Source organism: Pristiophorus japonicus, chromosome 19 (assembly GCF_044704955.1).
Source record: "Pristiophorus japonicus isolate sPriJap1 chromosome 19, sPriJap1.hap1, whole genome shotgun sequence".
Taxonomy (NCBI): domain Eukaryota; kingdom Metazoa; phylum Chordata; class Chondrichthyes; family Pristiophoridae; genus Pristiophorus; species Pristiophorus japonicus.
The window spans coordinates 2,299,008-2,324,512 of NC_091995.1; the positions used below are offsets into that span (position 1 = coordinate 2,299,008).

General features: G+C 46.0%; 1 pseudogene; it reads left to right on the top strand.

Moving 5' to 3' along the window:
• Positions 1–9,951: 9,951 nt before the first annotated feature.
• LOC139230615 (nuclear factor 7, brain-like) lies at positions 9,952–16,930 on the top strand (annotated as a pseudogene).
• The last annotated feature ends 8,575 nt before the right edge of the window (positions 16,931–25,505 follow it).

Sequence of the window (25,505 nt, forward strand, 5' to 3'; positions counted from 1 at the left end):
AGGGTCGGTTTCCATCATTTTCCCTCCAATTCCAGTTTCTGACTCCATTTCCTCCCCGGGTGTGTTTGTGTGATGAACATTTCCATTTGTATCTCAGTCTGTAATCAGTGTTTGACTGTAACCCCAGCAGGGCCGGGTCACTCAATAACCCTCCCATCCTCACCCTACAACATATCACCCCCGCCCAACCTGTACTGGGATAGAGTCTCTCCCCTCCAGGGACACAGCCTGGCATTCCTCTGGAGATATTACCCAGATCAACACTTCACTTTATTCCCTGTGACCTTCCTTTGACTGCGGTTTTAGCGGAACCGTCAACTCATTGAATATTAACAGCTCAGCGCCTTCATTAAGGAGCAGAGAGTGTGGGGTGTTGGTGCAATCTGTGCAGCACTCACTGGGGAACATCACAAACTAGGCCCCGTTCCTAGTACGGGGGGAGTTCATTCTGAGGAGGGAGAATTAGCCCAGAATTCCCGAGTGGGCGAAATCGTGTTATCAATTGGGGGAGAAGCGCATCTTAAGGCGGAAACCAGGCGGATGTAAAGCCGGGCTGAATGAAGCTGGTGTGGAACGGGGAATTGGGGGATCTGGATCAGAAGGGCGATCGATTGGGGTTAGGGAAGTGGCTGCCGCCGAGCGGAACCCGAAAATATAATCTTCACTCTTGAAGCAGAATGGCGAGCCTTTGACCAGAAATTGCCCTCCGGGCAATGTCTAAGTTACGCTCCAGCCGCACCGAGCGAGTTTGGAACAGCCACTGATTGAAAGCCCCCAAAATAGATTCTATACTTTCCTTTCACCCTATCCCATGTTGTAAGATGTACTCACCTGTATGTTGTGACAAGGTTTTAACGTGTAATAATGTTTTTAACTAGTATATGATATAAGTAACTGCAATGTGTGTAGGCTTAGCCAAAGAACAAGGCCAAGAAGCAAAGCATGATGGTAAATTGAGTCAATACAACATTAACTGCTATAAATATGCTGAAGTAGTTTAAAATGCGTGAGAAACACCAGAACATAGCCAAGGACAGGACATTAATTAGCCACAACGTAAGATAATGTGGCTGCAGCATATATCATTTCTTATCGCTAGAGTTGCAGACCATGCTAGGCAGTGAACTATGTGAAGTTGTTTGTGTAGTACCTGGAGAAGAATAGCTTATTCTTAAAAGAGGTAACAGGAAGGATAGCAAGATAACTGTAGACTGTCTTATTGAAGGTCAGAGAATATTTGAATTAATAACTGGAGTGTTGGAATGAGATGAAGTGGGAGCCCAGGCAGCGGCAAGCTGTCACGAGTGTTTGTTCGGGAAAAGGGTATAAAAGAAGTAGCATTGGAAGACTAAAACAGCGCAAACACACAGGAAGATAAGAGAAATTACAGTCAATAGAATACTACAAGGGACCGCAGCATAGTCACTGACAGGGCATCCGCTGAGATTCCAAGAAACAGGCTGTCGACTATCGCCCTGTTAAATATTACTTCTTTGTACTGGATGTAAAGTGCTTAATAAACCTGTTATGCTTATAAACAATCTACCTGTAGCCATCGTGGTTTGTTGTGTTCAGGAACAAGTCGCTTATGTCAGATTAAGCTGAGAAAGTTACATGGTGCTATTGCTGCCCTCTCTAGCCTGGGGACCACCCATGGTCTCTGCCAACATGTGACACTTGCTCTATCCTCCGCTGCTGTGATAATGTTATGTATTAACCAGCAAGTGTCCACATGGCTGTAACCGGATGTTAATCTTGTGTAGAATTTGATGAAACTGAAATGCGAAAGAATGTGTCATGGTATTTAGAACCATGGCTTAGAATGAAAGAGCACAGAATATTCTGACCACTTGCTGATCGTGTTTGAAATAATATCTTGATATTAAGAAAGACACAGTGGATTTGCCAATCCCAAAGGCAGCACCTCCGACAGTGCGGTGTTCTTCAGTACTGCACTGGGTATGTCCATCTGGATTAGGTACTCAACTCTCTGGAGTGGGACATGAACTCACAACCTTCTGACTCAGAGGCGAGAGTGCTGCCCACTGAGCCACGGCTGGCATCTGTTGGTCACCTCGCTTTAATACAACGATGAACTCGCTATCTGATTCTTGTTAAAGTATAATAAACGCGAATTGTAAAGAAGATTATATTTCAGAGCCTTCATAAAAATGGAAGTTAAAGGTTACTACCTGACTCCTGCTTTTTCTGAGTCATAAGGAAACCTAAATAAGTCACCAATCAGTAGACAGCTGGTTGGGTTGGTCTCCGTTACCTGTTTAATTTCAAGGTTCTAAGTGGGAAACGACCGAACCATTCTTGAAAATGTCAGTCCGCAGACAGGATGCTATGATTTGTCACCACCCCCAATATTGTTCTAGTATGTGACAGCCGCGATGGTAGAAGTGAATCTTGGTGGGCCTCAGTCCTTTTTGGCTTGCGGTTCCTATGTCCCTTTGTTTGCATCGGGATAAACAGAAAATACCTGTCTCTGGGCGAGTTTGCCTCCCCCGGTTCCTGAGTTTTGTACATTACTGGGAACCGCTGCAGGAATCTCTGGCAGAACCGAGCGCCTGCTGTAATTAAACAGACGACAGCGTCACCACGAGACAGCAATTGGAAACACAGAAAAAAGCACCTTTTTAATGCTTTGAGCAGTCCCTCAGTCTGCCGATCTGTCCGTCTCTGTATCTATCTATTATTCGTTAACGTGATGTGGGCGTCATGGCCAAGGCCAACATTTATTTACCATCCCTAATTGCCCTTGACAAGCTGGGGGTGATCCGCTTTATTGAACCGCTGCAGTCTATTTGTGAAGGTTCTCTCTCAGTGCTGCTGGAGAGGGAGTTCCAGGATGTTTGGCCCAGCGACGATTGAGGAACGGCGATTTATATCCAAGTCAGGAAGATGTGTGACTTGGAGGGAACATGCAGGCGGTGGTGTTCCCATGCACCTGCTGCCCTTGTCTTCATCGCAGTGAAGGCCTCCTACGGGCCAAGCACCCAAGGCCCCGTTTTCCAAAAGGCATTCGATAAGGTGCCACACAAATGGTTACTGCAGAAGATAAAGGTACGCGGAGTCAGAGGAAATATATTAGCATGGATCGAGAATTGGCTGACTAACGGAAAGCAGAGAGTCGGGATAAATGGGTCCTTTTCAGGTTGGAAATTGGTGGTTAGTGGTGTGCCACAGGGATCGGTGCTGGGACCACAACTGTTTACAATATACATAGATGACCTGGAAGAGGGGACAGAGTGTAGTGTAACAAAATTTGCAGATGACACAAAGATTAGTGGGAATGCGGGTTGTGTAGAGGGCACAGAGAGGCTGCAAAGAGATTTAGATAGGTTAAGTGAATGGGCTAAGGTTTGGCAGATGAAATACAATGTCGGAAAATGTGAGGTCATCCACCTTGAAAAAAAAAACAGTAAAAGGGAATATTATTTGAATGGGGAGAAATTATAACATGCTGCGGTGCAGAGGGACCTGAGGGTCCTTGTGCATGAATCCCAAAAAGTTAGTTTGCAGGTGCAGCAGGTAATCAGGAAAGCAAATGGAATGTTGGCCTTCATTGCAAGAGGGATGGAGTACAAAAGCAGGGAGGTCCTGCTGCAAATGTACAGGGTATTGGTGAGGCCGCACCTGGAGTACTGCGTGCAGTTTTGGTCACCTTACTTAAGGAAGGATATACTAGCTTTGGAGGGGGTATAGAGATGATTCACTAGGCTGATTCCGGAGATGAGGGGGTTACCTTATGATGATAGATTGAGTAGACTGGGTCTTTACTCGTTGGAGTTCAGAAGGATGAGGGGGTGATCTTATAGAAACATTTAAAATAATGAAAAGGATAGACAAGATAGAAACAGAGAGGTTGTTTCCACTGGTCGGGGAGACTAGAACTAGGGGGCACAGCCTCAAAATATGGGGGAGCCAATTTAAAACAGAGTTGAGAAGGAATTTCTTCTCCCAGAGGATTGTGAATCTGTGGAATTCTCTGCCCAAGGAAGCAGTTGAGGCTAGCTCATTAAATGTATTCAAATCACAGATAGATAGATTTTTAACCAATAAGGGAATTAAGGGTTATGGGAAGCGGGTGGGTAAGTGGAGCTGAGTCCACGGCCAGGTCAGCCATGATCTTGTTGAATGGCAGAATAGGCTCGAGGGGCTAGATGGCCTTCTCTTGTTCCTAATTCTTATGTTCTTTTGCCCCACCCCACTGCTGGCCAAGAAATGGGAAACACTCATCAAGGACACCGAGGCAGTCAGGGCCCACTGGAAGGAGCACTTCGAAGATCTCCTCAATCGAGACTCTGTCTTTGACTCGAATGTTCTCGACTCCATCCCGCAGCATGCTACCCTCCTCCAGCTCAGTGAGACCTCAACACTGCACGATGTAGAAAAAGCCATAAGACAGCTTAAAAACAACACAGCTACGGGTGTGGACGGAATCCTGCTGAGGCATTGAAGTTTGGCGGAGAGGTACTGCTGGCACGAATACACAACCTCATGTCTCTCATCTGGAGGGAGGAGAGCATGCCGGATCATCTCAGAGATGCAGTAATCATGACCATCTTTAATAAAGAGGACAAATCTGACTGCGGCAACTACAGAGGAATCTCCCTGCTATCAGCCACTGGGAAAGTTGTCGCTAGAGTCCTCTTCAACCGACTTCTTCCCATGGCCGAGGAGCTCCTCCCGCAGTCACAGTGCAGATTTCATCCCCTGCAGGACACGATGGACATGATTCTTGCAGCGCGACAGCTACAGGAAAAATGCAGGGAAGAGAGCCAGCCCTTATAGATGGTCTTCTTCGACTTTACAAAGGCCTTTGATACTCTCAACCGCGAGGATTTATGGAGCATCCTGCTCCATTTCGGACGCCCCCAAAAGTTCGGCACCATCCTCCGCCTGTTCCACGATGACATGCAGGTCGTGATCCTTACCAATGGATCCATCACAGACCCAATTCATATCCGGACTGGGGTCAAACAAGGCTGTGTCATCGCCCCAACCATCTTCTCAATCTTCCTCACCACCATGCTCCACCTCACAGTCAAAAGCTCCCCGCTGGAGTGGAACTAAACTATAGAACCTGTGGGAACCTGTTGAAACTGCGCCATCTCCAGGCCAGGTCCAAGACCACCCCAACCTCTGTCGTCGAGCTACAGTTTGCGGACGACGCCTGCGTCTGCGCACATACAGAGGCTGCATTCCAGGACATAGTCGACGTATTTACTGTGGCATATGAAAGCATGGGCTGAACATCAGTGAGACAAAGGTCCTCCACCAGCCTGTCCACACCGCACAGCACTGCCCCCCAGTCATCAAGATCCACGGCGCGGCCCTGTACACTGTGGACCACTTCCCTTATCTCGGGAGCCTCCTATCAACAAGAGCAGTTATTGACGACCAGATTCAACACCGCCTCCAGTGCACCAGTGCAGCTTTCGGCCGCCTGAGGAAAAGAGTATTTGAAGACCAGGCCCTCCAAATCTACCACCAAACTCATGGTCTACAGAGCTGTAGTAATACCCGCCCTCTTGTATGGCTCAGAGACATGGACCACGTACAGTAGACACCTCAAATTGCTGGAGAAATATCACCAGCAATGTCTCCACAAGATCCTACAAATCCCCTAGGAGGAGAGGCGCACCAACATCAGCATCCTCATTCAGCTAACATCCCCAGCATTGAAGCACTGACCACACTTGTTCAGCTCTGCTGGGCAGGCTACATAGCCCACATGCCGGACATGAGACTCCCAAAACAAGTACTCCACTCGGAGCTCCTTCATGGCAAGCGAGCCAAAGGTGGGTAATGGAAACGCTACAAGCTCCCGTCAAAGCCTCCCTGATAAAGTGCAACATCCCCACTGACACCTGGGAGTCCCTGGGCCAAGACCGCCCTAATTGGAGGAAGTGCATCCGAGAGGGTGCTGAGCACCTCGAGTCTCAATGCCGAGAACATGCAGAAAACAAGCGCAGACAGCGGAAAGAGTGTGCGGCAAACCAGTCCCACCCACCCCTTCCTTCAACGACTATCTGTCCCATTTGTGACAGAGCCTGTGGCTCTCACATTGGACTGTTCAGCCACCAAAGAACTCACTTCAAGTGTGGAAGCAAGTCTTCTTCAATTCCGAGAGATTGCCTATGATGATGATGATGAGGTGGTAGAGGTCGCGGGTTTGGGAGGTGCTGTCGAAGAACACGTGGTGAGTTGCTGCAGTGCATCTTGTAGATGGTATACACTGCAGCCACGGTGCATCGTTGGTGGAGGGTGTGAAAGTTTAAGGTGGTGGATGGGGTGTCAATCAAGCGGGCTGCTTTGTCCTGGATGGTGTCAAGCATCTTGAGTGTTGGAGCTGCACTCATCCAGGCAAGTGGAGAGTTTTCCATCATACTCCTGACTTGTGCCTTGTAGACGGTGGATTGTATGAGTAAAGGATTGCCAGCTATTTGCCCCAATGGGAATTACCCTCTGAGTGTTTCTGGGACCCCAGCGGTTTATTCTCCATTCTGCCCAGCTCAGTCCCGCTGGGTGGGTCACTGTTGCCCCTTCACTCACAGCAGCAGCTCTTGTGCTGGTCCTGGCTGCAGCTGATCGTTGTGTTCATCCCGGGGCTCTGTCAGTATCCGGAGAACGTCAATGTGGAATTCGCAGGCGTTTCAGTATTCCCCGGGATATGTTCAAGTTCTGACTGAAAATATCAATAATTTCTCACTAACACCGAACAAACTGAGGGAACTCCGACTGAGAGAGTACTTGACCTGACTGGTGATCAATACTAATCGATTATTCCTGATTTATGCATGTGATCACATCTCGTGCCCAAAGTTATAATCTCGCAGAGACCGGAAACAGTCAGCAATCATCCAGAGTAAAGTGATGGGAAATTACGAAGTCACATTGAATAAGTTATTTTAACACTAAATTATCTATGCCCCAAAATCAGGTTAACTGTGCGTAAATTCCTCGAACTTTATGATTTAAGTTTTGTAATTAACCAACTTGGAGTCAGAATGCGAGTGTCTGCACATGGGATAGAGTGTGCCTGGAAATAGGGACAGAGCGTCTCTGTGGGCTGGGGTTCAGAGGGAGAGTGGGTGGGATGTTGTGAGGGCTCACCAGCTGCAGAAGCTTTTAGGGGAGAGATGAGTTGGCTGGTGTGTTGAACGGGGATTCAACTAAATGTCTTTACTATTTTACCATTTGAAAAGATGAATATTCCATCACTTGTAAAGAACCAGTTGCTGAAATTCTCTAGGGCCGTTGCCAGAAATGCAGCGGCGGGTGGCGAGATTTCCAGCAGCAAATCCGATCTGGCAGCCAATCAGCTCCAAATGCCAGGGAGAGGGCCAATAGAGGAACAGGGATGGGACGCTGCAATGTATAAGTTTCACCTACAGGAGGCAGTTTTGTCTGCGGCGTTGGACTTTGCGACTAAAAATAATGTGACTGGGTGGACCTTGGGGGGAAAAAAATCCTTGTGGTTTTATAACAGCAAACAGATCGAGATTAGAACCAGACTCGCCATAGTGCTACAGTCAGCACATTTACTTTGAGGGATTTATTCATTAGGGAATCAAGGGATATGGGAAAATGGAATTGAGGGAGAAGATCAGCCATGATCTTGTTGAATGGCGGAGCAGGCCAGAGGGGCCGAATGACCTACAACTGCTCCTAATTCTTATGTTCTTATATTAGCCTAACCTTGGTGGGGGAGATTTATTGGAAAACATTCAGAGGGACGGTATAAATCGTCAGTTAGAAACCCACAGATAATTCAAGGATAATCAGCATGGATTTGTTAAGCGAAGGTCGTGTTTGATAAACCTGATTGAATTTTCTGAGGACGTAAAGAGGAAGGTCGATGAGGGTAGTGTATTGGCTGCGGTATACATGGATTTTAGCAAGGCATTTGAGAAGTACCCACATGGCAGATTGGTCAGAAAAGTAAAAGCCCGTCGGATCGAAGCAAAAGTGGAAATTGGATCCAAAATTGGTTCAGTGGCAGGAAGCAGACGGTAAGTGTTGACGGGGTATGGCGAGGGGTGGGTGGGTCTGAATGGAGGGCTATTTCCAGTGGGGTGCCACAAGGCTCAGTACTAGTTCCCCTGCTTTTCGTGGGAAATATCAATGATTTAAACTTTAATTTAGGAGCATGATTAAGAAGTTTGCTTTGCAGATGATACAATAGGTGGCCATATTGTTGTTAGTGAGGAAGATATCAATGGATTGGTCAAGAGGGCAGAAAAGTGACAAATGGAATTCAATCTGGAGAAGTATGAGGTAATGCAATCGGGGAGGCCTAACATGGCAGGAAACACACATTAAATGGTAGGATACTGAGAAATGTAGAGGTTCCTGGAGGAGTGCATGTCCACAGATCTCTGAAGATAGCAGGATAGGCTGATGATCTGGTTCAGAAGGCATATGGGATGAGTTCCTGTGACACAGAATATAAGAGCAGAGAGGTTATGCTCGAACTGTAGAAAGCACTAGCTGGGTCACAGAGGATGTTGCCAGGACTGGAGAATTTTAGCTATGAGGAAAGATTGGATAGACTGGGGTTGTTTTCCATGGAACAAAAGAGGCGGAGGGGAGACATGATTGAGGTGTGTAAAATTATGAGATTGGAGAGGGCAGAGAGGGCAATAGCCAGGGGACATGGATTTAAAGTAATTGGTAGAAGGATTAGAGGGGAGATGAAGATAAATGTTTTTGCTCAGAGGGTGCTATGGTTCTGGAACACACTGACTGAAAGGATGGTAGAGGCAGAAACCCTCATAATAATTGAAAAGTGCTTGGATATGAACTTGAAATGCCATAGTATGCAAGGCAGGTACAGAGCGGGATAACTCTTTTCTGAACGACATTGACATGATGGGTCGAATGGCGTCCTTCTGTGCCGTAAATATTTAAGATTTAGTTTTATTTATGACTGCTTCAATGTCAGAAGTGCTGTCTTTTGGATGTGACGTTAAACAGACGCGTGCTCAGGTGGACATAAAAGATCCTATGGCACTATTAAGAAAATGACCTGGGGAGTTATCTCCGGTATCCAGGGCGAATATATACACCTGTATCAACAAATTATCTGATCATTTTCAAATTGCTGTTTGTGGGCGTTTGCTGTGTGCAAATTGGCTGCAGCGTTTCCCACATTATAAGAGTGGCTACACTTCAAAACGTTCTTCATTGACTGTAAACCGCTTTGGGACATGTAGTGGTCGTGAAAGGCGCTATATAGATGCAAGTCTTTCTTTCTTTATTTTGATTGTAGTTCCACAGTTTACGAATTAAATCTACATACTGCCCGAAACTGTACTGTGAGTGGATTGTTTAATTTCCCATCAACAGAATATAATTTTGATTTGCGAGCATACGAAAACACCAAACAGAAAATAGCACCGGGTCTCTGCAGAATGTCCCATACAGTTGTGTTGCCTAAATGTCTAATCACAGAGACACTCCAAACCCACTGGGAGTCACATAATATCCAGGGATTGGCGATGAGGGGCGATAGCATCTGAAACATTCCTCTCCGTCTCCTTTAGGCGATGTAAAGTAATGTATGAGATCACACTGTCCCTGGCCATCAAGGCAGCTATCTCAGTTACCAGACCAACTCCTTCCCACCCAGCAACAGGTCCAGCTCTCTCCTGAAGGAATACCGCCAATCAGCCCCCAACGTAACGGGCACCGTGATCTGCAGGTCTACTGTTCTCTATGAAGGGAAGAAGCGCCTAACCACCAATTGGGAAATCTCCACACACACAACGCTCAATCTTTTCCCTCATGTATTCTAATATCGGCGTTTACCTCTGAGTATTGGTAAACATCTCAGTGCTGAACAGGTCGAGCAGTAAGTGCGGAATCTCGCTCTGGCTCCTCCGTTTAAACAAACATTGAAACTGACAGCGGTTTGAATCAGGAAATGCTGAGAGAAAAATGGCTTCTGGATTGCAGTCGGAGAGATTGACCGAAGAGGCAATTTGTCCCATTTGTCTGGATTTTTTCACCGACCCGGTAATACTGGAGTGTGGGCACAACTTCTGCCGCTCCTGTATCACACAGTGTTGGGAAAAGAAGGAGACAAACTCCTGTCCGGAATGTAGGGAGGAATTTCCGGAAATAAACTTCAGGGATAATCGGGCCTTGGCGAATCTGGCGGAGAAAGCTCGAAAAATACCCGTGAATGCAAAGATAGAGACAGTAAACATCGCTGTGAGGAACATCAGGAAGAACTGACGCTGTTTTGTGAAACTGACAAGCAACTGATCTGTATGAAGTGTCTGGTCGCGACAGAGGGGCGGAGTCACAAGTCCCACAACTTCGTGGGACTGACGGAGGCTGCACAGATGTACAGGGTAACATGGAGGGTAGAATCTCTGGCATCATTTAAACATCTTGTGTTTAAACTTTACACTAATTTAATTTCTAATTCCAGGATAAACTGAAATCATCCCTGGAATCGGCGACAAAGAGAAAGGATTCGGCTCTGGACACCGCACGGCGCCAGGAACAGCAGATTTCCGCAGTTAGGGTAAGGAACTGGACAGGTTAGATGCAGCAAGAATGTTCCGGATGTTGGGGAAAGTCCAGAACCAGGGTCACAGTCTAAGGATAAGGGGTAAGCCATATAGGACAGAGATGAGGAGAAACCTTTTCTTCCAGAGACTGGTGAACCTGTGGAATTCTCTGATACAGAAAATTGATGAGTCCAGTTCATTGGATATATTCAAGAGGGAGTTTGATGTGGCCTTTACGGCTAAGGGGTTCAGCAGGTATGAAGAGAAGGCGGGAGTGGTGTACTGAAGTTGCATGACCAGCCATAAACATATTCAATGTAGGTGCAGCTCGAAGGGCCGAATGGCCTGCTCCTGCATCTATTTTCTATGTTTCTATGTCTCCCTGTGCTGGTTTTCTGGGATCTGGGTTCGTTTTGTTCCCTTTTTCACGGTACATTAATTGTGTTTCACAATTCATTTGGTAGGAACAGTCAAGCAGTCTGCAGACCCACATCGCATCCGAGTTCGCTAAAATGCACCAGATTCTCAGTGAGAAGGAGCAGCGTTTGATCAGAGATCTCAGGGAACAAGAGAGGGATATTCTAGAATCAATGGAAAAAAACCTCAGTGGAATCCAACAGAAGTTAAATGGTATTAATCGAGAGATATCCGAGTTACAGAGACAGATGGCGGAGCAAGACACAGTCTCATTTCTGAAGGTAACACCTTGTTTTATTTAAATACATGCTGGCCATTCGGTGACATTATCTGAAAACTCAACGTCATGTATGCTAGCGTCACCCAGCTCTACTTTGCGACCCCGGCAATGTCTCCGATGTGTCACGGTGCTTGTCCGATATCCAGAAGTGGATGAATAACAATTTCTTCCAACTAAATATTGGGACGGTCGAAGACATTTTCTTTATTCCCCGCCAAAAATTCCGTTCCTTCGACACCAACTCCACCCCTCTCCTCGGCCACTGTCTGAGGCTGATCCAGGCTGTTCACAACGTTGGCGTCTTATTTGACCCCGATATGGGACTCTGACCACATATCCATGCCATCATCAACACCACTTATTTCCATCTGGTAACGTCGCCCGTCTCAGCCTCTGCCTCAGCTCATCAGCTGCTGAAACCCTCTTCCATGCCTTTGCTACCTACGGGCTTGACTAATCCAATGTTCTGCAGGCCAGCCTCCGATTTTACACCCTCCATAAACTTGCACACATCCAGAATTCGGAGGCACATTTCCTAATTTTCACCCAGTCCCGTCCACCCATCACCCCTGTGCTCGACTGAGTCCATTCTTCAAACCGAAACTTTGCGACCTCTTTAGTAGCTCCATTGTTTGTTTCTACATGTCTTGTCCCACTTAAATAAGTCCTTGATATTGTATCATGTTGTCCCATAAATTAATTTTTTTTCCAAAGAAAATTAACCCATTTTTTTTCTTTCTTCATATTTACATTTCCTGATTCCAGCCAGCATCCGAGACCATCTGTGGTGTCTCCGCATTCAAACCAGATTATCGTCCCCATGGTGTGGAGCCTAATACTGCATCATTGCCTCTTGTATTTTATATGCTATATCTCTTGTGATACAACCTGTTATGGTGATAGATTTAGCTGAGGAAAGACAGGAGGAGGCTCGAGTTGAGCATAAACGCCAGCATGGACTGGTTGAGCCGAGTGGCCTATTTCAGTGTCGTATATCTTTTGTAATCCTATGTAACCTGGTATCCTATTAGGTTTTGTTAAACAGCCTTATCAACCCGTGGAGTTGCCTTTAATGCTCTGTGAATCTGTACCCCCAAATCCCGCTGCTCTCCTACCGCACCAAGCCAACTTCCATTTGGAGTAGAATTCCTGCTGTTACTTCCCCTGTCTCAGCTCACATTTACTGGCAGATAATTCTGTCCAACAAAATTTAGCCCATTCTCATATGTTCTTATTAACCCTTCACTGCTTCTTTTGGTCTTGTATCAAATTAAATCTACCCCCAGAACAAAACAATTTGGGACTCCACTGCGCAACTATAATCACCCTGAAAACCCACCCTTAATTCCTACTCTCTGAGTTTAACCTAACTAATTTCAATCCAATTTGCTATCCTCCCCGAATTCCATATCGCACGAGCTTCTCTAGTCATTGCGTGTGTGATACCTTATCAAGGCTTTCCTAAACTCCATGTACACTGCATTCACTGTATTGTCCCATCAACCATGTGTATTATATCCTCAAACATATCTATGAAGTATTTCCAACAAGATCATCTATTTTGAAATCAGGGCAATAATTTAAATAGGTTTCTTGCTTTATTATTTTTCCATGGACCTCTAAACCTACTAGCAATTGCCTTCTGTTTTAACAGAATACACATATTCTACATTGTTCTAATCACTTTTTAAAACATACCATTTTTGATGTTCATTTCTGTGTGTCTATCTTCTATTACCTCACCTTAGCTAGCTCGCTACTCGTTTTACCTAAATCTGCCTCACTGCATTCTCGTTTTCTTTCGACCGTTTCCATTTCAGTTTGATCTTAATGATAAGTTGTGCACCAACAGTTTGATCATATACCTGATCATTATTTACAACCAGGCCAGGCACCAGAAGGCAGCAAACTGACTCTCAATGCGCTGAATCCAAGCGGTGTGAGATCCCCAGGGAGAAGCGCCCCTCACGGTGCTACATGCAGAGTGTACCTCCGGGTGGTTGGAGGTCCGGTTCAATAATTGCTGTGGAGGTTCTTCTGTCTCTCGATTAGTTTATGTAGAAAGTACAATCAATCACATAAGAACATAAGAACACAGGAGTAGGTCTTATGGCCCCTCGAGCTTGCCCCTCGGTCAGCAGCCCTGAAGGTTACATATAAACCTATGAACAATGAACAATGGCAGAAAGGTAAAGGGCACTGAGCCCAACCAGTACGCCTCACATAACTGCGACACCCCTTGCACCGAAACATTCTACACTCCACCCCAGCCAGAGCCATGTGATCTCCTGGGAGAGGCAAAAACCAGATAAAACCCAGGCCAATTGGGGAAAAAAAACATGAGCATTCCTCTCCGTCCCATCCAGGCGATCGAAACTAGTCCAGGAGATCACCCGTGTCATATTCGATTCCCTGCTGTACTTACCATCATGTCTGCGCCAGCCAACAAGAGGTTATCCAGTCTAATCCCACTTACCAGCTCTAAGTCTGTAACCCTGCAGGTTACGCCACTTTAAGCGCCCACCCAAGCACTTTTTTCATGTGGTGAGGGTTCTTGCATCTACCACCCTTACAGGAAGTGAGCTCCAGACCCCCCACAACACTCTGTGTGAAGAAGCCGCTCCTCAAATCCCCTCTGAACCTACAACCATAAAACTATGCCCTCTCGTAAGTGACCCTCCACCAAGGGAAATAAGCCCTTGCTATTCACTATATCCATGACCTCCACAATGTTGTACACCTCAATGTCTCCTCTCAGCCTCTTCGTTTCCAAACTTTCGTTCAGGCACTTCACAACTTTCTGGACTCAACATCGAGTTCAACAATTTCAGTAAAGAACCTCTGCCTATATTTTGTTCTCTTTCCTCCGTTTATTTTTAACAAACCAACATGCCCCCTTTTTATCTTTATTGGTTCTCTCTTTCCTATGGCAACTGGAAATTATTCTGCCATTCACACCCCATCTAGATTCTCATTTTTTCCTAAATTGTGCCATTTCAATCTCAATTTTGCCATCATCTCCTTTGTGTCTCAAATAACTGCTACCTTTCACACTTTCACAGACCTTCCCTTTTGTTCTTTCCTTCAATCCCCTTTCAGTGCCCCTGCCGAAAGTTTCCACTGTAAAAGGGTCACAGACCCGAAACGCTGACTGTGTTTCGTTCCACAGATGCTGCCTGACCAACAGAGATTTTTGTTTTAACATTTTCTGTTTTTATTTATGAACTATTTCACACTTGGTGTCACGTGCAGTGTATGATGCTGAATTTTGAACTGCTTCCCCCAGAGGCTCCCTGTGAACTCAGGTCTGTGTTTCTGTTTTATTTCAGGAGGCAGCTTCTCGGAAGAGAAGTTATGAGGTTCTCGCGACTGAATTGTTATTTAATCTATTAAAGGAACAAACTGCGAGAATTCTAGAGCTGAATGTTTCATATTTTCAGAATCAGTGAAGGTGATCGTCTCCTTTCATTGGACGGCCGGAATCTGCCGCTGGGAACATTCAAAGGACCCGGTCAGTACACAGCATGGAAAGAAATGATAGAGAACATCAGCCCAGGTAAAGAGTTTTCATCGTCCCAATTTCAGAATTTGCAACAGTCTCGTTGCGTGAGTACATTGAAATAATGAAATACAGCTACAGTATTTGTTAAATTAAGAACAAAAATATAAGGAAATAATCTCCAAAAGGAGATTGAAAATGGTTTGTGAAATCAGTGTTAATGTCTCTGACCCCACATAAGATGCAGGAGTGTATGGTATTTCATTCACAGAACAATGTTCTTATTCTTTAGACTGACAGATGACACTAGCATTAGAAAAATACCCAGATTGCTCGTCACAAAACAGGTTCAAAATATAATGGAATTGGTGATTCCTCCACCCCAGGCAACAACTCTCCACCTCCCATCCCACGGCACTCCCCGACTTTGAGGGGCTCCATCTCCCCCAACCTGTTCCCTCTATGGGTCTTCCCCCGCCTTCTCGGTGCCATGTGTGCCCCTTTGTTTCGCAAACAATATTTCGATGGCCCAGCCTGATGATTTATTTGACAAAGTATTTAAAGCACAGAAACAGGCCATTTGGCCCAACAGGCCCAAGCCAGTGTTTATGCACCACACGTGACTCCTCGCAACCGTCTTCATCTAAGCCGACCAGCATATCCTTCCCTCATGTGTTAAGCTAGCTTCCCCTTAAATGCTTCTGAGCTATCTGCCTCAACTGCTACTTGTGGTAGTGAATTCTAAATTCTCACCACTCTCTGGGTGAAGAAGTTTCTCCTTAATTCCCTGTTAGTTATTAGTTACTTTTTTGTATTTATGGTGCCTAGTTTTTGTCTCCTCACAAGTGGAAACGTTTTCTCTGCATCTACCCTATCAGACCCTTTCATAATATTAACGACCTCTATCATGTCACCCCTCAGCTTTCCCATTTCTAGAGCCTATTCAATCTTTCCTGATGATGATAACCTCTCGCCATTGTGAACCATTTCCTTGTAAATCTATTTTACACCTCCTCCAATGCCTCTATATCATTATTATAATATGAAAACCTGTAATATATAATAGTGCCATATCTTTGATCATTTATTTTAATGCTCGTCTTGCACTCCTTGGGTTTTATCCTCTGTGAATTTAATTAGTTTATCCATTAACTTGTCGTTTCTATCTTAAATGTATTTACATCTTATTTGATCTATTTTTCTACTGTCTTGTTCAGCGGGCCAGACGTGCTGATCAATACTGAGACAAAGTAATTTTTCAATAATATGCAGCAAGGTTGAGGATTTAGAAAGGAATGTCACTCAGTTTGATTCTATCTCATCAAGAAATGATCGGGCAATTATTCGAGGGGGCAATGGGTGCGTTTGGTGCGGGAAAATAGCATTTTTTCAATGGGTCAAACGTCACCAGACGTCATCAGACCCGCTGCCTTCAATTGGCCGGCAAACCCGCTGAGCGGTGCTTAACAGGTGTAATCAGGGGGAATCATTTCGGACAGCGGGCTGGAGCCAGCAGCGAGTCCGGGACCTGTCACCGACATCGCCCGCCACCGACCCGCCGAGACAGCGGAAATCGCGGCTTAAATCACTGACTGTGTTATTTTAACTTTCCCCCAGCTCCAGCCTCTCTGACTCTGGATCCGAACACAGCGAGTCCCCGGCTCATCCTGTCTGAGGACCGGACCAGTGTGAGACTCGGAGACAAACGGCAGCCGCTCCCTGACACCCCGGAGAGGTTCGATCCCTGGCCCTTTGTCCTGGGATCGGAGGGATTCACATCAGGGAGACACTACTGGGAGGTGGAGGTGAGGGACAAGACTCAGTGGGTTGTGGGAGTGACCCGAGAGTCTGCCGGGAGGAAAGGGATATTCGGCCTGAGCCCAGAGACCGGATACTGGACAGTGCGGCTGAAGGCTGGAAGTGTCTATTCCGCCGGCACCTCCCCTCACGGACCCCCCTCACCCCGAGTGTGGAGCCCCGGAAGATCGGGGTGTACCTGGACTATGAGGGCGGACAGGTGTCATTTTACAATGCGGACAACATGTCCCATCTCCACACTTTCACCCAGACTTTCACTGAGAGAATCTTTCCCATCTTCAATCCAGGACCGAATGATGGCGGGAAAAACTCCGCACCGCTGATAATCTGCGGGGTTAAAGGTCACTAACATTAATGGGTCTGTTTCCATCATTTTCCCTCCAATTCCAGTTTCTGACTCCATTCCCTCCCCGGGTGTATTTGTGTGATGAACATTTCCAATTGTATCTCAGTCTGTAATCAGTGTTTGCCTGTAACCCCAGCAGGGCCGGGTCACTGAATAACCCTCCCATCCTCACTCTGCAACATATCACCCCCGCCCAACCTGTACTGGGATAGAGTCTCTCCCTCCAGGGACCACAGCCTGGCATTCCTCTGGAGATATTACCACATAGACATTTAACTTTATTCCCTGTGACCTTCCTTTGGCTGCGGTTTTAGCGGAACCGTCAAGCCATTGAATATAAACAGCTCAGGGCCTTCATTAAGGAGCAGAGAGTATGGGATGTTGGTGCAATCTGTGCAGCACTCACTGGGGAACATCACAAACTAGGCCCCGTTCCCAGTGCGGGGGGAGTTCATTCTGAGGAGAGACACTCTGCCCAGAATTCCTGCACCCGTGTCTGCCAAATTGGGATGCCAATTTGGGGTGGATCGCATTTTGAGGCGGAAAGCAGGCGGATGTAAACTCGGGCTGAATGAAGCTGGTGTGGAACTGGGGAATTGGGGGAGTTGGATCGGGAGGGCGATCCATTGGGCTTCGGGAAGCGGCTGCTGCCGAACGGAACCCGAAAATTTTCCGTCTTGAAGCAGAATGGCGAGCCGTTGACCAGAAATTCACAGCCCTCCAGGCAAAGCCTGAGTTATCGAGCGAGTCTGGAACAGCCACTGATTCAAAACCCCAAAATAGACTCTATACTTTCCTTTCACCCTACTGCCTATGCTATTGCCATCCTCTCTGGCCTGGGGACCACCCATGGTTCTGTCTACATGTGATTCCCTCTGCTCTGATAATGTTGTGTTTGAACCACTAACTGTCCGCATGGCAAAAACCGGATGGTAATTTTGTGCGGAATTTGATGAAATTGAAATGTGAAAGAATATGTCACGGTATTTAGAACGATTGTTCAGAATGATCGAATTCAGATTATTCCGAACCAATGCTGATCGTCTTTCCAGTAATATCGTGATCTTGAGAAAAAAACAATGGATTTTACAATCCAAAAAGTCAGCACCTCCGACAGTGCAGCGCTCTCTCAGTATCCACCCGGATTAGGAGCTCAAGTCTCTGGAGTGGGACATGAACACACAACCTTCGCACTCAGAGGCGAGAGTGCTGCACACTGAGCTTCGGCTGGCACCTGTTGTACACCTCACTTTAATACAACAATTAACTCGCTATCTGTTTGTAATTAAAGGAGAATGTAAGATAATTGTAAATGAGACTATATTGCAGAATCTTAATAAAAATGGATGTAAATGGAATATTATACTACCTGTCTTCTGATCTTCCTGTGTCACATGGAAACCTAAATAAGTCACAAGTCGGTAGACAGCTGGTTGGGTTCGTCTCCGTTACCTGTTTAATTTCAAGGCTCTAAGTGGGAAAGGGCCGAATCATTCTTGAGGCTGTCAGTCCACAGACAGGTTTGCTATGATGAGTCATCATCTCCAATATTGTTCTATTATGCGACGACCGCGATGGCAGAAGGCGAACTTGGTGGCCCTCAGTATTATTCGGGTTGCGGTTCCTATGTCCGTTTGTTTGCTTCGGGCGAAACAGAAAATACCTGTCTCTGGGCGAGTTTGCCTCCCCCGTTCCCCGGGTTTAAGGCAGGACTACTTTCATTGTACATTACTGGAAACCTCTGCAGGTATCTCTGGCAGAACCGAGCGCCTGCTGCAACTGAACAGACAACAGCATCACCACGAGGCAGAAAGATAAACACGGAAAAAAAGCACCTATTTTAATCCTTGAGGAGTCCCTCTGTCTGCCTCTCCATCTGTCCGTGTCTCTCTTTTTTATTGGTTCATTCGATGTGGGCGTCGCTGGCAACGCCGGCATTTATTGCCCATCCCTAATTGCCCCTTGAGAACCTGGCGCTGAGCCACCTTCTTGAACCGCTGCAGTCCGTGTGGTGAAGGTACTCTCACAGTGCTGTGAAGGAGGGAGTTCCAGGATGTTGACCCAGTGACGTTAAAGAAATGGCAAGATATTTACATATCAGGATGGTGTGTAACTTGGAGGGGAACTTGCAGGTGATGGAGTTTCTCTGCGACTGCTGTCCTTATCATTCTAGGTGGTAGAGGTTGCCGGATTGGGAGGTGCTGTCAAAGATGCCTTGGCGCATTGCTGCAGTCCATCTTGTAGATGGTACGCACTGCAGCAACGGTGCGCCGTTGAAGGAGGGAGTGGATGTTCAATGTGGTGGATGCGGTGCCAATCAAGTGGGCTGCTTTGCCCTGGTTGGTGTCGAGCTTCTCATAAGAACATAAGGACAGAAGAAATAGGAGCAGGAGCAGGCCATTTGGCCCCTAGCTGATCTGATCAAGGACTCACCTCCACTTCCCTGCCCGCTCCTTATAACCCTTTACTCCCTTATCGCTCACAAGTCTGTCTATCACTGCCTTAAATATATTGAATGACCCAGCCTCCACAGCACTCTGGGGCAGAAAATGCCATAGATTTACAACCCTCTGAGAGAAGGAATTTCTCCTCATCTCAGTTTTAAATTATTCTAAGGCTATGTCCCCTAGTTTTAGTTTCCCCTATAAGTGGAGATATCCTCTCCGCATCCGCCTTGTCAAGCCCTCTCATTATCTTATAAGTTTCAATAAGATCACCTCTCATTCTTCTGAAATCCAATGTGTATCGGCCCAACCTACTCAACCTATCCTCATAAGACAACTCCCTCATCTCTGGAATCGCCTAGTGAACGTTCTCTGAACGAGTTTCCAATGCAAGCATATCCTTCCTTAAATATAGATAGCAAAACTGTAAGCAGTATTCCAGGTGTGGCCTCACCAACGCCCTGTATAGTTGTATCAGGATTTATCTGCTTTTATACTCCATCTGCCTTGCAATAATTGCCAACATTCCATTTGCCTTCCTGATTACTCGCTGTGTTAATTCACTTCTTGAATGTTGTTGGAGCTATGCTCATCCAGGCAAGTGGAGAGTATTCCATGGAATGTATCCCAGGCTGTTAAGAGAAGCAACAATGGAAAAAGCAGGAAGTCTGACCGCCATTTTCCAGTTTTCTCTGGCAACAGCTGTAGTGCCAGAGGACTGGAGTATTGCTAATGTTGTACCTTTGTTTAAAAAGGGAGAAAGGGATTGACCCAATAATTACAGGCCAGTCAGCCTAGCCTCAGTGGTGGGAACATTATAGGAAAAATTATAGGACAGGATAAATCTTCTTTTGGGAAGACATGGATTAACCAAGGAGAGTCAGCATGGATTTGTTAAGGTAAAGTCGTGTCTGATTAACTAGGTTGAAATTTACAAGGAGATAACTGGAACAGTCGATGAGTGAAGTGCATATGATGCAGTGTATCAGGATTTTAGAAAAGCTTTTGATAAGGTCCAACATGGAAGACTGGTCACAGAAAGTTAAAGCCCATGGGATCTAAAGCAAAGTGCCAAGTTGGAAACAAAATTGGCCCAGAGGCAGGAAGCAAAGTGTAATAGTTGATGGGTGTTTTTGTGACTGGAAGGCTGTATCCAGTGGAGTTCCGCAGGGCTCGGTGCTGGGTCCCTTTCTTTCCGTGGTATATATCAATGACTTGAGCTTGAATGTTTGGGTTATGATTAAAACGTTTGCAGATGGCACTGTGTGTTTGAAAATGATGATGAAAGCTGCAGACTGCAGGAAGATATCAATGTACTGGTCAGGTGGGCAGAACAGCGGCAAATTAAATTCAATCAGAATAAGTGGGAGGTAATGTATTTGGGGAGATCTAAAAAGGCAAAGGAATGTATATTAAATGGTATGACACTGAAAAGTAGAGGAACAAAGGGACCTTGGAGTGCAGGTCCACAGATCCCTGAAGGTTTCAGATCAGGTAGATAAGGGGGTTAAGAAGGCCTATGGAATACATGCCTTTATTAGTCGATGCACGGCATACAAGAGCAAGGATGTTATGCTTGAACTATATGAAACATTGTTTAGCCCGAAGCTCGAGTACTATGTTCAGCTCTGGTAACCACATTACAGCAAATATGTGATTGCACTGGAACGGATGCAGAGGAGATTTGCAAGTATGTTGCCTGAACTGGAGAATTTGGTTATGAGGTAAGATTGGAGATGCTGGGTCTGTTTTCCTTGGAATAGAGGAGGCTGAGGGTCACCTGATTGAGGTGTATGAAATTAGGTGGTGCCTAACCAGAGTGAAAGGAAAGGACCTGTTTCTCTTGGCAGAGGGGTCAACAGCCAGGAGACATGGATTTATAGTAATTGGGGGAGGTATATGAGGGGCTAAATCTTTACCCAGAGGGATTTGGTGGTCTGGAACTCACTGCCTGAAAGGGTGTTTGAGGCAGAAGCCTCACCACCTCACCTGGATGTGCACTTAAAATACCATAAGCTACAGGGCTATGGACTGAGAGCTGGAAAGTGACATTAGGCTGAATAGCTCTTGGTCGGCCAACGCGGACATGATGGGCCCAAAAGGTGTCCTTCCATGCTGAAAATGTCGATGATTCTATGTTGCGTTGCTCAAGTCTCTGGAGTGGGACATGAACCCACAGCCTTCTGGCTCAAAGGCGCGAGTGCTGTCCACTGAGCCTCAGCTGGCACCTGTTGTGAACATCGCTTTCATACAATAATTAACTCACGATCTGATTGTAATTAAAGAAAACTGTAAGAGAATTGTAAAGGAGCCTATATTGCAGAATCATAATAAAAACGGAAGAAAAAGGAACATTATACTATCTGTCTCCTGCTCTTCCTGAGTCATATGGAAACCTAAATAAGTCACAAGTCTGTAGATAGTTGGTTGGGTTGGTCTCCGTTAGCTGGTCAATGTCAAGGCTCTAAGTAGGAAAGGGCCGAATCATTCTTGATGTATTCAGTCCGCAGACAGATTTGCTATGACTGTCACCATCTATAATATTGTTCTATTATGCGACTGCCGCGATGGTAGAAGGGGAACTTGTTGGTCATCCGTCTTTTTCGGCTTGAGGTTCCTATGTCCCTTTGTTTGCATCGGGCTAAACTGAAAATACCTGTCTCTGGGCGTGTTTGCCTCCCCCGGTCCCTGGGTTGAAGGCAGGACTACTTTCATTGTACATTACTGGGAACCGCTGCAGGAATCTGTGGCAGTACCGAGCGTCTGCTGTAACTGAACAGACAACAGCGTCACCACGAGGCAGCAATGGGAAAAACAGACAAAAAGCACCTATTTTGAACCTTGAGGCGTCCCTCTGTCTACGTGCCCGTCCGTCTCCCTCTCTCTTTTTAAAAAATTCGTTCATGCGATGTGGGCGTCGCTGACGAGGCCAACATTTATTGCGCATCCCTAATTGCCCCTTGAGAAGGGCTGGTGAGCCGCCTTCTTGAACCGCTGCAGTCCGTGTGCTGAAGGTATCGAAAGACTGCAAGTGGGAGCGTGTGACCTATTGCTGATACCTCAATACATTGTGCGAGGAATCAGTGCGAATAGCAATTCAACCTGGAGATGGGGAGCTGTAGGAGTTTTATAGATTCACATCCGTTGTCTTAAATATAGTTCTGCGTTACTGACGTTGTGCTATTGCTTGCTTTGTATACGGACTTTGTATTATTACTTGTTTTGTTAAGGCGGAACCGTAACCGCAAAGCAACATGGAAAGGCTAATCTAATATGCTGTAAGCACTTGCATTGGTGAATTAGGATCTGCTGAAGTGCGGTGACGTGTAATGGGCATGACTGTTGCTGAGAGACATGTTTTTCAATGTTAACCTTTGTGTAATAACAATGGTAGAGGCAATACAATTAATCTGTACTTGTCTGCGAGAATTGAAGATCCGAACAGAGGGTTGTGAAACCGCAGAGTGGCAGTTAGACGAATTCTGAACTTTGAGTCGCGAGCAAAAGCAGAAAACAGGAACCACCTGTACGAGGTGTACATGCTGACACATCAGGAGGACACGTGGAACAGCATTCGTCTATAATGCAATCAGTTCGGCCGATCGATGTATGATCTAATGTGGTGAAGCACCAGCACCCCAAGGGGGGTAAACTTGAGGCTACAGAAAATCGTTGGCACACCAAGAATATCGACTACGGTCAATAGAACACAGAAAGAACAGGAGATGGTGCCCCACAGAGCTTGGAAGCTGGAACCGTCGGACCCAAGTCTCGCTGTATATCTATTGCCTTTGTTGAGTATTAATTTGTATATCTTTATGATATGCAATACATTCTCTGGCTTGATTAAAGAACGCGAGTCCATACCTTGCAGGTCAAAATTGTTCAAGATTCCAAGGTGAGATGGGTTGAGTGTTCTCTGTCTCATAAAGATTCCTAGTTCTGGACTACCCCAACATTGGGAACATTATTGAGGGTTCTCCCTCGTTGATAACTTACTGTGGTGTTCTTTTTCAGGGAACTAATCTCATCCAAGTTCAAAATTGAAACATGATCCAGGAGTAGTGAATGTGTTGCGCCCTTTGTGCTACAGAGAATCTGGGCGAAGGCGAAGGCTAACATAACAGAGAATCATAGACATTTACAGCACGGAAGGATGCCATTTCGGCCCATCGTGTCTGCGCCAGCAGTCCAAGAGCTATCCAGCCGAATCCCACTTTCCAGCTCTTGGTCCGCAGCCCTGTAGGTTACCGAACAACAAGTGCACATCCAGGTATTTTTTAAATGTGGTGAGGGTTGCTGCCTCTACAATACATTCAGATAGTAAGGTCCAGACCCCCATTACACTCTGGGTGAAGAAATCTCCCCTCATATATCCTCTAAATCTCCACCCCCCCAATTACTTTAAATCTATGTGCCCTGGTGGTTGACTCTTCTGCCAAGGGAAACAGGTCCTTCCTCTCCAGTATAGCCAGGCCCTCATAAATTTATACACCTCAATCTGGTCTCCCCTCAGCCTCATTTGTTCCAAAGAAAACAGACATGGCATCTCCAATCTTTACTCATAGGTAAAATTTTCCAGTCCAGCCAACATTTTTGTAAATCTCCTCTGCACCCTTTCCAATGCAATCACATCTTTCCTGCAACGTGGTGACCAGAACTGCGCACAATACTTCAGCTGCGGCTGAACGAGTGTTTTATAAACTTCAAGTATAACGTCCTTGTTGTTGAATTCCATGCCTCGACTACGAAATGTAAGTATTCCATATGCCGCCTTAAACGCCTTATCTACCTGGCATGCTACATTCAGAGGGCCGTGCGCCTGCACTCCAAGATCGCTTTGTTCTTCTACACTTTCAGTGTCATACCATTTAATTTGTATTCCCTTGCCTTGTTAGTCCTCCCCAAGTGCATTACCTCACACGTATCTGGATTGAATTATATTTGCCACTGATCTACCCAGCTGACGTTCCTGCAGTCCGCTGCTTTCTTTTCATTATCAACCACACAGCCTATTTAGATGTCATCTGTAAACTTCCTAATCATACCCCCAACATTCAAACCGAGTCATTGCTTTATATCACAAAAAACAAGGGACCCAGCACGGAGCCCTGCAGAACCCCACTAGATACAGCCTGACAGTCACAAAAGCATCCATCAACCATTACACTTTGTTTCCTGCCTCTGAGCCAATTTTGGATCCAACTTGCCACTTTGCCCTGGATCCCATGGGCTTTTATTTTCGAAACCAGTCTGCTATGTTGGACCTTATCAAATGCGTTGCTAAATTCCATATACACTACAACATAAGCACAGCCCTCATCGACCCTCCTGGTTACCTCCTAGAAACATAGAAACAAAAAACATAGAAACGTAGAAAATAGGTGCAGGAGTAGGCCATTCGGCCCTTCTAGCCTGCACCTCCATTCAATGAGTTCATGGCTGAACATGCAACTTCAGTACCCCATTTCTGCTTTCTCACCATACCCCTTGATCCCCCCAGTAGTAAGGACTACATCTAACTCCTTTTTGAATATATTTAGTGAATTGGCCTCAACAACTTTCTGTGGTAGAGAATTGCACAGGTTCACCACTCTCTGGGTGAAGAAGTTTCTCCTCATCTCGGTCCTAAATGGCTTACTCATTATCCTTAGACTGTGACCCCTAGTTCTGGACTTCCCCAACATTGGGAACATTATTCCTGCATCTAACCTGTCTAAACCCATCAGAATTTTAAACGTTTCTATGAGATCCCCTCTCATTCTTCTGAACTCCAGTGAATTCAATCACAGTTGATCCAGTCTTTCTTGATATGTCAGTCCCGTCATCCCGGAACTCAGTCTGGTGAACCTTCGCTGCACTCCCTCAATAGCACGAATGTCCTTCCTCAAGTTAGGAGACCAAAACTGTACACAATACTCCAGGTATGGCCTCACCAAGGCTCTGTACAACTGTAGTAACACCTCTCTGCCCCTGTACTCAAATCCCCTCGCTATGAATGCCAACATGCCATTTGCTTTCTTAAGCACCTGCTGTACCTGTATGCCAAACTTCAGTGACTGATGTACCTTGACAACCAGGTCTCGTTGCACCTCCCCTTTTCCTAATCTGTCACCATTCAGATAATAGTCTGTCTCTCTGTTTTTACAACCAAAGTGGATAACCTCAC